Consider the following 12,387-nt stretch of genomic DNA (forward strand, 5'->3'; position numbering starts at 1 on the left):
GCGGAAGCGTTCCAATGAACGTGGATGACGGAGTCGTACTCGCCGTGATCCAAATCACCGATGACCGAGTGCTGAACGGACGGCACCTCCGCGTTCAACACACGTACGGTGCAGCGACGTCTCCTCCTTCTTGATCCAGCAAGGGGGAAGGAGAGGTTGATGGAGATCCATCAGCACGACGGCGTGGTGGTGGATGTAGCGGGATGCCGGCAGGGCTTCGCCGAGCTTCTACGAGAGAGAGGGGTGTAGCAGGGGAGGAGGGAGGCGCCCAAGGCTGTAATATTGCTGCCCTCCCTCCCCCCCTTTATATAAGCCCCCTGCGAGGGGGGGGGCGCCGGCCAAACCCCATCTAGATGGGGGGGGGGGCGGCCAAGGGGGTGCCTTGCCCCCCAAGGCAAGTGGGGCGCCCTCCCACCCTAGGGTTTCCAACCCTAGGCGCAGGGGGGAGGCCCATGGGGGGCGCCCTAGCCCACTAAGGGCTGGTTGCCCTCCCACTTCAGCCCATGGGGCCCTCCGGGATAGGTGGCCCCACCTGGTGGACCCCCGGGACCCTTCCGGTGGTCCCGGTACAATACCGGTGACCCCCGAAACTTTCCCGGTGGCCGAAACTTGACTTCCTATATATAATTCTTTACCTCCGGACCATTCCGGAACTCCTCGTGACGTCCGGGATCTCATCCGGGACTCCGAACAACTTTCGGGTTTCCGCATACACATATCTCTATAACCCTAGCATCACCGAACCTTAAGTGTGTAGACCCTACGGGTTCGGGAGACATGCAGACATGACCGAGACGCCTCTCCGGTCAATAACCAACAGCGGGATCTGGATACCCATGTTGGCTCCCACATGTTCCACGATAATCTCATCGGATGAACCACGATGTCGAGGATTCAATTAATCCCATATACAATTCCCTTTGTCAATCGGTATGTTACTTGCCCGAGATTCGATCGTCGGTATCCCAATACCTTTGTTCAATCTCGTTACCGGCAAGTCTCTTTACTCGTACCGCAATGCATGATCCCGCGACTAACGCCTTAGTCACATAGAGCTCATTATGATGATGCATTACCGAGTGGGCCCAGAGATACCTCTCCGTCACACGGAGTGACAAATCCCAGTCTCGATCCGTGCCAACCCAACAGACACTTTCGGAGATACCCGTAGTGCACCTTTATAGTCACCCAGTTACGTTGTGACGTTTGGCACACCCAAAGCACTCCTACGGTATCCGGGAGTTGCACGATCTCATGGTCTAAGGAATAGATACCTGACATTGGAAAAGCTCTAGCAAACGAAACTACACGATCTTTTATGCTATGCTTTAGGATTGGGTCTTGTCCATCACATCATTCTCCTAATGATGTGATCCCGTTATCAACGACATCCAATGTCCATAGTCAGGAAACCATGACTATCTGTTGATCAACGAGCTAGTCAACTAGAGGCTTACTAGGGACACGTTGTGGTCTATGTATTCACACATGTATTACGATTTCCGGACAATACAATTATAGCATGAACAATAGACAATTACCATGAACAAAGAAATATAATAATAACCATTTATTATTGCCTCTAGGGCATATTTCCAACAGTCTCCCACTTGCACTAGAGTCAATAATCTAGTTACATTGTGATGAATCGAACACCCATTGCGTCCTGGTGTTGATCATGTTTTGCTCTAGGGAGAGGTTTAGTCAACGGATCTGCTACATTCAGGTCCGTATGTACTTTACAAATATCTATGTCTCCATTTTGAACACTTTCACGAATGGAGTTGAAGCGACGCTTGATATGCCTGGTCTTCCTGTGAAACCTGGGCTCCTTCGCAAGGGCAATAGCTCCAGTGTTGTCACAGAAGAGAGTCATCGGGCCCGACGCATTGGGAATCACCCCTAGGTCGGTAATGAACTCCTTCATCCAGACTGCTTCCTGTGCTGCCTCCGAGGCTGCCATGTACTCCGCTTCACATGTAGATCCCGCCACGACGCTTTGCTTGCAACTGCACCAGCTTACTGCTCCTCCATTCAAAATATACACGTATCCGGTTTGTGACTTCGAGTCATCCAGATCTGTGTCGAAGCTAGCGTCGACGTAACCCTTTACGACGAGCTCTTCGTCACCTCCATAAACGAGAAACATATCCTTAGTCCTCTTCAGGTACTTCAGGATATTCTTGACCGCTGTCCAGTGTTCCATGCCGGGATTACTTTGGTACCTTCCTACCAAACTTACGGCAAGGTTTACATCAGGTCTGGTACACAGCATGGCATACATAATAGACCCTATGGCCGAGGCATAGGGGATGACACTCATCTTTTCTATATCTTCTGCCGTGGTCGGGCATTGAGCCGTGCTCAATTGCACACCTTGCAATACAGGCAAGAACCCCTTCTTGGACTGATCCATATTGAACTTCTTCAATATCTTGTCAAGGTATGTACTCTGTGAAAGACCAATGAGGCGTCTTGATCTATCTCTATAGATCTTGATGCCTAATATATAAGCAGCTTCTCCAAGGTCCTTCATTGAAAAACACTTATTCAAATAGGCCTTTATACTTTCCAAGAATTCTATATCATTTCCCATCAATAATATGTCATCCACATATAATATGAGAAATGCTACAGAGCTCCCACTCACTTTCTTGTAAACACAGGCTTCTCCATAAGTCTGTGTAAACCCAAACGCTTTGATCATCTCATCAAAGCGAATGTTCCAACTCCGAGATGCTTGCACCAGCCCATAGATTGAGCGCTGGAGCTTGCATACTTTGTTAGCATTCTTAGGATCGACAAAACCTTCCGGCTGCATCATATACAACTCTTCCTTAAGGAAGCCGTTAAGGAATGCCGTTTTGACGTCCATCTGCCATATCTCATAATCATAGTATGCGGCAATTGCTAACATGATTCGGACGGACTTCAGCTTCGCTACGGGTGAGAAAGTCTCATCGTAGTCAACCCCTTGAACTTGTCGATAACCCTTAGCGACAAGTCGAGCTTTGTAGATGGTCACATTACCATCCGCGTCCGTCTTCTTCTTAAAGATCCATTTATTTTCTATGGCTCGCCGATCATCGGGCAAGTCAGTCAAAGTCCATACTTCGTTTCATACATGGATCCTATCTCGGATTTCATGGCTTCTAGCCATTTGTCGGAATCCGGGCCCGCCATCGCTTCTTCATAGTTCGAAGGTTCACCGTTGTCTAACAACATGATTTCCAGGACAGGGTTGCCGTACCACTCTGGTGCGGAACGTGTCCTTGTGGACCTACGAAGTTCAGTGGCAACTTGATCCGAAGCTTCATGATCATCATCATTAACTTCCTCCCCAGTCGGTGTAGGCACCACAGGAACATCTTCCCGCGCTGCGCTACTTTCCGGCACGGAAGGGGTGACTATCACCTCATCAAGTTCCACTTTCCTCCCACTCAATTCTTTCGAGAGAAACTCCTTCTCCAGAAAGGACCCGTTCTTGGCAACGAAGATCTTGCCTTCGGATCTGAGGTAGAAGGTATACCCAATAGTTTCCTTAGGGTATCCTATGAAGACGCATTTTTCCGACTTGGGTTCGAGCTTTTCAGGTTGAAGTTTCTTGACATAAGCATCGCATCCCCAAACTTTTAGAAACGACAGCTTAGGTTTCTTCCCAAACCATAATTCATACGGTGTCGTCTCAACGGATTTCGACGGAGCCCTATTTAAAGTGAATGCGGCAGTCTCTAAAGCATAGCCCCAAAATGAGAGCGGTAAATCGGTAAGAGACATCATAGATCGCACCATATCCAATAGAGTGCGATTACGACGTTCGGACACACCGTTTCTCTGAGGTGTTCCAGGCGGCGTGAGTTGTGAAACTATTCCACATTTCCTTAAGTGTGCACCAAATTCGTGACTTAAATATTCTCCACCACGATCTGATCGTAAGAATTTTATTTTCCTGTCACGTTGATTCTCAACCTCACTCTGAAATTCCTTGAACTTTTCAAAGGTTTCAGACTTGTGTTTCATTAGGTAGACATACCCATATCTACTTAAGTCATCAGTGAGAGTGAGAACATAACGATATCCTCCGCGAGCCTCAACACTCATTGGACCGCACACATCGGTATGTATGATTTCCAATAAGTTGGTTGCTCGCTCCATTGTTCCGGAGAACGGAGTCTTGGTCATCTTACCCATGAGGCATGGTTCGCACGTGTCAAATGATTCGTAATCAAGAGACTCCAAAAGTCCATCTGCATGGAGCTTCTTCATGCGCTTGACACCAATGTGACCAAGGCGGCAGTGCCACAAGTATGTGGGACTATCGTTATCAACTTTACATCTTTTGGTATTCACACTATGAATATGTGTAACATCACGTTCGAGATTCATCAAGAATAAACCATTGACCAGCGGGGCATGACCATAAAACATATCTCTCAAATAAATAGAACAACCATTATTCTCGGATTTAAATGAGTAGCCATCTCGAATTAAACGAGATCCAGATACAATGTTCATGCTCAAAGCTGGCACTAAATAACAATTATTGAGGTTTAAAACTAATCCCGTAGGTAGATGCAGAGGTAGCGTGCCGACGGCGATCACATCGACCTTGGAACCATTCCCGACGCGCATCGTCACCTCGTCCTTCGCCAGTCTCCGTTTATTCCGTAGTTCCTGTTTTGAGTTACAAATATGAGCAACCGCACCGGTATCAAATACCCAGGAGCTACTACGAGTACTGGTAAGGTACACATCAATTACATGTATATCACATATACCTTTGGTGTTGCCGGCCTTCTTGTCCGCTAAGTATTTGGGGCAGTTCCGCTTCCAGTGACCACTTCCCTTGCAATAAAAGCACTCAGTCTCAGGCTTGGGTCCATTCTTCGACTTCTTCCCGGCAACTGGCTTACCGGGCGCGGCAACTCCCTTGCCGTCCTTCTTGAAGTTCTTCTTACCCTTGCCCTTCTTGAACTTAGTGGTTTTATTCACCATCAACACTTGATGTTCTTTTCTGATTTCCACCTCCGCTGATTTCAGCATTGAATATATCTCAGGAATGGTCTTTTCCATCCCCTGCATATTGAAGTTCATCACAAAGCTCTTGTAGCTTGGTGGAAGCGACTGAAGGATTCTGTCAATGACCGCGTCATCCGGGAGATTAACTCCCAGCTGAGTCAAGCGGTTGTGCAACCCAGACATTCTGAGTATGTGCTCACTTACAGAACTATTTTCCTCCATTTTACAGCTGAAGAACTTGTCGGAGACTTCATATCTCTCGACCCGGGCATGAGCTTGGAAAACCAATTTCAGCTCCTCGAACATCTCATATGCTCCATGTTTCTCAAAACGCTTTTGGAGACCCGGTTCTAAGCTGTAAAGCATGCCGCACTGAACGAGGGAGTAATCATCAGCACGCTGCTGCCAAGCGTTCATAACGTCTTGGTTCTCTGGGATTGGTGCTTCACCTAGCGGTGCTTCTAAGACATAATCTTTCTTGGCTACTATGAGGATGATCCTCAGGTTCCGGACCCAGTCCGTATAGTTGCTGCCATCATCTTTCAGCTTGGTTTTCTCTAGGAACGCGTTGAAATTGAGGACAACGTTGGCCATTTGATCTACAAGACATAGTGTAAAGATTTTAGACTAAGTTCATGATAATTAAGTTCATATAATCAAATTATTCAATGAACTCCCACTCAGATAGACATCCCTCTAGTCATCTAAGTGAAACATGATCCGAGTTAACTAGGCCGTGTCCGATCATCACGTGAGACGGACTAGTCAAGATCGGTGAACATCTCCATGTTGATCGTATCTTCTATACGACTCATGCTCGACCTTTCGGTCCTCCGTGTTCCGAGGCCATGTCTGTACATGCTAGGCTCGTCAAGTCAACCTAAGTGTATTGCGTGTGTTCCGAGGCCATGTCTGTACATGCTAGGCTCGTCAACACCCGTTGTATTCGAACGTTAGAATCTATCACACCCGATCATCACGTGGTGCTTCGAAACAACGAACCTTCGCAACGGTGCACAGTTAGGGGGAACACTTTTCTTGAAATTATCATAAGGGATCATCTTACTTACTACCGTCGTTCTAAGCAAATAAGATGCAAAAACATGATAAACATCACATGCAATCAAATAGTGACATGATATGGCCAATATCATTATGCTCCTTTGATCTCCATCTTCGGGGCACCATGATCATCTTCGTCACCGGCATGACACCATGATCTCCATCATTGTGTCTTCATGAAGTCGTCACGCCAACGATTACTTCTACTTCTATGGCTAACGCGTTTAGCAACAAAGTAAAGTAATTTACATGGCGTTATTCAATGACACGCAGGTCATGCAAAATAATAAAGACAACTCCTATGGCTCCTGCCGGTTGTCATACTCATCGACATGCAAGTCGTGATTCCTATTACAAGAATATGATCAATCTCATACATCACATATATCATTCATCACATCTTCTGGCCATATCACATCACATAGCACTTGCTGCAAAAACAAGTTAGACGTCCTCTAATTGTTGTTGCAAGTTTTTACGTGGTTTGTAGGTTTCTAGCAAGAACGTTTCTTACCTACGTATGACCACAACGTGATTTGCCAATTTCTATTTACCCTTCATAAGGACCCTTTTCATCGAATCCGTTCCGACTAAAGTAGGAGAGACAGACACCCGCTAGCCACCTTATGCAACTAGTGCATGTCAGTCGGTGGAACCTGTCTCACGTAAGCGTACGTGTAAGGTCGGTCCGGGCCGCTTCATCCTACAATACCGCCGAAACAAGAAACGACTACTAGCGGCAAGAAGAATTGGCAACATCAACGCCCACAACTGCTTTGTGTTCTACTCGTGCATAGTAACTACGCATAGGCCTGGCTCATGATGCCACTGTTGGGAATCGTAGCATAATTTTAAAATTTTCCTACGCTCACCAAGATGCATCTATGGAGTATACTAGCAACGAGGGGAAAGGAGTGCATCTACATACCCTTGTAGATCGCGAGCGGAAGCGTTCCAATGAACGTGGATGACGGAGTCGTACTCGCCGTGATCCAAATCACCGATGACCGAGTGCCGAACGGACGGCACCTCCGCGTTCAACACACGTACGGTGCAGCGACGTCTCCTCCTTCTTGATCCAGCAAGGGGGAAGGAGAGGTTGATGGAGATCCAGCAGCACGACGGCGTGGTGGTGGATGTAGCGGGATGCCGGCAGGGCTTCGCCGAGCTTCTACGAGAGAGAGAGGTGTAGCAGGGGAGGAGGGAGGCGCCCAAGGCTGTAATTTGCTGCCCTCCCTCCCCCCTTTATATAGGCCCCCTGGGAGGGGGGGCGCCGGCCAAACCCATCTAGATGGGGGGGCGGCGGCCAGGGGGGTGCCTTGCCCCCCAAGGCAAGTGGGGCGCCCCCCCACCCTAGGGTTTCCAACCCTAGGCGCAGGGGGGAGGCCCATGGGGGGCGCCCCAGCCCACTAAGGGCTGGTTGCCCTCCCACTTCAGCCCATGGGGCCCTCCGGGATAGGTGGCCCCACCCGGTGGACCCCCGGGACCCTTCCAGTGGTCCCGGTACAATACCGGTAACCCCCGAAACTTTCCCGGTGGCCGAAACTTGACTTCCTATATATAATTCTTCACCTCCGGACCATTCCGGAACTCCTCGTGACGTCCGGGATCTCATCCGGGACTCCGAACAACTTTCGGGTTTCCGCATACACATATCTCTACAACCCTAGCGTCACCGAACCTTAAGTGTGTAGACCCTACGGGTTCGGGAGACATGCAGACATGACCGAGACGCCTCTCCGGTCAATAACCAACAGCGGGATCTGGATACCCATGTTGGCTCCCACATGTTCCACGATGATCTCATCGGATGAACCACGATGTCGAGGATTCAATCAATCCCGTATACAATTCCCTTTGTCAATCGGTATGTTACTTGCCCGAGATTCGATCGTCGGTATCCCAATACCTTGTTCAATCTCGTTACCGGCAAGTCTCTTTACTCGTACCGCAATGCATGATCCCGTGACTAACGCCTTAGTCACATTGAGCTCATTATGATGATGCATTACCGAGTGGGCCCAGAGATACCTCTCCGTCACACGGAGTGACAAATCCCAGTCTCGATCCGTGCCAACCCAACAGACACTTTCGGAGATACCCGTAGTGCACCTTTATAGTCACCCAGTTACGTTGTGACGTTTGGCACACCCAAAGCACTCCTACGGTATCCGGGAGTTGCACGATCTCATGGTCTAAGGAAAAGATACTTGACATTGGAAAAGCTCTAGCAAACGAAACTACACGATCTTTTATGCTATGCTTAGGATTGGGTCTTGTCCATCACATCATTCTCCTAATGATGTGATCCCGTTATCAACGACATCCAATGTCCATAGTCAGGAAACCATGACTATCTGTTGATCAACGAGCTAGTCAACTAGAGGCTTACTAGGGACACGTTGTGGTCTATGTATTCACACATGTATTACGATTTCCGGACAATACAATTATAGCATGAACAATAGACAATTACCATGAACAAAGAAATATAATAATAACCATTTATTATTGCCTCTAGGGCATATTTCCAACAGTCTCCCACTTGCACTAGAGTCAATAATCTAGTTACATTGTGATGAATCGAACACCCATTGCGTCCTGGTGTTGATCATGTTTTGCTCTAGGGAGAGGTTTAGTCAACGGATCTGCTACATTCAGGTCCGTATGTACTTTACAAATATCTATGTCTCCATTTTGAACACTTTCACGAATGGAGTTGAAGCGACGCTTGATATGCCTGGTCTTCCTGTGAAACCTGGGCTCCTTCGCAAGGGCAATAGCTCCAGTGTTGTCACAGAAGAGAGTCATCGGGCCCGACGCATTGGGAATCACCCCTAGGTCGGTAATGAACTCCTTCATCCAGACTGCTTCCTGTGCTGCCTCCGAGGCTGCCATGTACTCCGCTTCACATGTAGATCCCGCCACGACGCTTTGCTTGCAACTGCACCAGCTTACTGCTCCTCCATTCAAAATATACACGTATCCGGTTTGTGACTTCGAGTCATCCAGATCTGTGTCGAAGCTAGCGTCGACGTAACCCTTTACGACGAGCTCTTCGTCACCTCCATAAACGAGAAACATATCCTTAGTCCTCTTCAGGTACTTCAGGATATTCTTGACCGCTGTCCAGTGTTCCATGCCGGGATTACTTTGGTACCTTCCTACCAAACTTACGGCAAGGTTTACATCAGGTCTGGTACACAGCATGGCATACATAATAGACCCTATGGCCGAGGCATAGGGGATGACACTCATCTTTTCTATATCTTCTGCCGTGGTCGGGCATTGAGCCGTGCTCAATTGCACACCTTGCAATACAGGCAAGAACCCCTTCTTGGACTGATCCATATTGAACTTCTTCAATATCTTGTCAAGGTATGTACTCTGTGAAAGACCAATGAGGCGTCTTGATCTATCTCTATAGATCTTGATGCCTAATATATAAGCAGCTTCTCCAAGGTCCTTCATTGAAAAACACTTATTCAAATAGGCCTTTATACTTTCCAAGAATTCTATATCATTTCCCATCAATAATATGTCATCCACATATAATAAGAGAAATGCTACAGAGCTCCCACTCACTTTCTTGTAAACACAGGCTTCTCCATAAGTCTGTGTAAACCCAAACGCTTTGATCATCTCATCAAAGCGAATGTTCCAACTCCGAGATGCTTGCACCAGCCCATAGATTGAGCGCTGGAGCTTGCATACTTTGTTAGCATTCTTAGGATCGACAAAACCTTCCGGCTGCATCATATACAACTCTTCCTTAAGGAAGCCGTTAAGGAATGCCGTTTTGACGTCCATCTGCCATATCTCATAATCATAGTATGCGGCAATTGCTAACATGATTCGGACGGACTTCAGCTTCGCTACGGGTGAGAAAGTCTCATCGTAGTCAACCCCTTGAACTTGTCGATAACCCTTAGCGACAAGTCGAGCTTTGTAGATGGTCACATTACCATCCGCGTCCGTCTTCTTCTTAAAGATCCATTTGTTTTCTATGGCTCGCCGATCATCGGGCAAGTCAGTCAAAGTCCATACTTCGTTTTCATACATGGATCCTATCTCGGATTTCATGGCTTCTAGCCATTTGTCGGAATCCGGGCCCGCCATCGCTTCTTCATAGTTCGAAGGTTCACCGTTGTCTAACAACATGATTTCCAGGACAGGGTTGCCGTACCACTCTGGTGCGGAACGTGTCCTTGTGGACCTACGAAGTTCAGTAGTAACTTGATCCGAAGCTTCATGATCATCATCATTAACTTCCTCCCCAGTCGGTGTAGGCACCACAGGAACATCTTCCCGCGCTGCGCTACTTTCCGGTACGGAAGGGGTGACTATCACCTCATCAAGTTCCACTTTCCTCCCACTCAATTCTTTCGAGAGAAACTCCTTCTCCAGAAAGGACCCGTTCTTGGCAACGAAGATCTTGCCTTCGGATCTGAGGTAGAAGGTATACCCAATAGTTTCCTTAGGGTATCCTATGAAGACGCATTTTTCCGACTTGGGTTCGAGCTTTTCAGGTTGAAGTTTCTTGACATAAGCATCGCATCCCCAAACTTTTAGAAACGACAGCTTAGGTTTCTTCCCAAACCATAATTCATACGGTGTCGTCTCAACGGATTTCGACGGAGCCCTATTTAAAGTGAATGCGGCAGTCTCTAAAGCATAGCCCCAAAATGAGAGCGGTAAATCGGTAAGAGACATCATAGATCGCACCATATCCAATAGAGTGCGATTACGACGTTCGGACACACCGTTTCTCTGAGGTGTTCCAGGCGGCGTGAGTTGTGAAACTATTCCACATTTCCTTAAGTGTGCACCAAATTCGTGACTTAAATATTCTCCACCACGATCTGATCGTAAGAATTTTATTCTCCTGTCACGTTGATTCTCAACCTCACTCTGAAATTCCTTGAACTTTTCAAAGGTTTCAGACTTGTGTTTCATTAGGTAGACATACCCATATCTACTTAAGTCATCAGTGAGAGTGAGAACATAACGATATCCTCCGCGAGCCTCAACACTCATTGGACCGCACACATCGGTATGTATGATTTCCAATAAGTTGGTTGCTCGCTCCATTGTTCCGGAGAACGGAGTCTTGGTCATCTTACCCATGAGGCATGGTTCGCACGTGTCAAATGATTCGTAATCAAGAGACTCCAAAAGTCCATCTGCATGGAGCTTCTTCATGCGCTTGACACCAATGTGACCAAGGCGGCAGTGCCACAAGTATGTGGGACTATCGTTATCAACTTTACATCTTTTGGTATTCACACTATGAATATGTGTAACATCACGTTCGAGATTCATCAAGAATAAACCATTGACCAGCGGGGCATGACCATAAAACATATCTCTCAAATAAATAGAACAACCATTATTCTCGGATTTAAATGAGTAGCCATCTCGAATTAAACGAGATCCAGATACAATGTTCATGCTCAAAGCTGGCACTAAATAACAATTATTGAGGTTTAAAACTAATCCCGTAGGTAGATGCAGAGGTAGCGTGCCGACGGCGATCACATCGACCTTGGAACCATTCCCGACGCGCATCGTCACCTCGTCCTTCGCCAGTCTCCGTTTATTCCGTAGTTCCTGTTTTGAGTTACAAATATGAGCAACCGCACCGGTATCAAATACCCAGGAGCTACTACGAGTACTGGTAAGGTACACATCAATTACATGTATATCACATATACCTTTGGTGTTGCCGGCCTTCTTGTCCGCTAAGTATTTGGGGCAGTTCCGCTTCCAGTGACCACTTCCCTTGCAATAAAAGCACTCAGTCTCAGGCTTGGGTCCATTCTTTGACTTCTTCCCGGCAACTGGCTTACCGGGCGCGGCAACTCCCTTGCCGTCCTTCTTGAAGTTCTTCTTACCCTTGCCCTTCTTGAACTTAGTGGTTTTATTCACCATCAACACTTGATGTTCTTTTCTGATCTCCACCTCCGCTGATTTCAGCATTGAATATATCTCAGGAATGGTCTTTTCCATCCCCTGCATATTGAAGTTCATCACAAAGCTCTTGTAGCTTGGTGGAAGCGACTGAAGGATTCTGTCAATGACCGCGTCATCCGGGAGATTAACTCCCAGCTGAGTCAAGCGGTTGTGCAACCCAGACATTCTGAGTATGTGCTCACTTACAGAACTACTTTCCTCCATTTTACAGCTGAAGAACTTGTCGGAGACTTCATATCTCTCGACCCGGGCATGAGCTTGGAAAACCAATTTCAGCTCCTCGAACATCTCATATGCTCCATGTTTCTCAAAACGCTTTTGGAGACCCGGTTC

This window comes from Triticum aestivum, chromosome 3D (genome assembly GCF_018294505.1).
Source record: "Triticum aestivum cultivar Chinese Spring chromosome 3D, IWGSC CS RefSeq v2.1, whole genome shotgun sequence".
NCBI lineage: Eukaryota > Viridiplantae > Streptophyta > Magnoliopsida > Poales > Poaceae > Triticum > Triticum aestivum.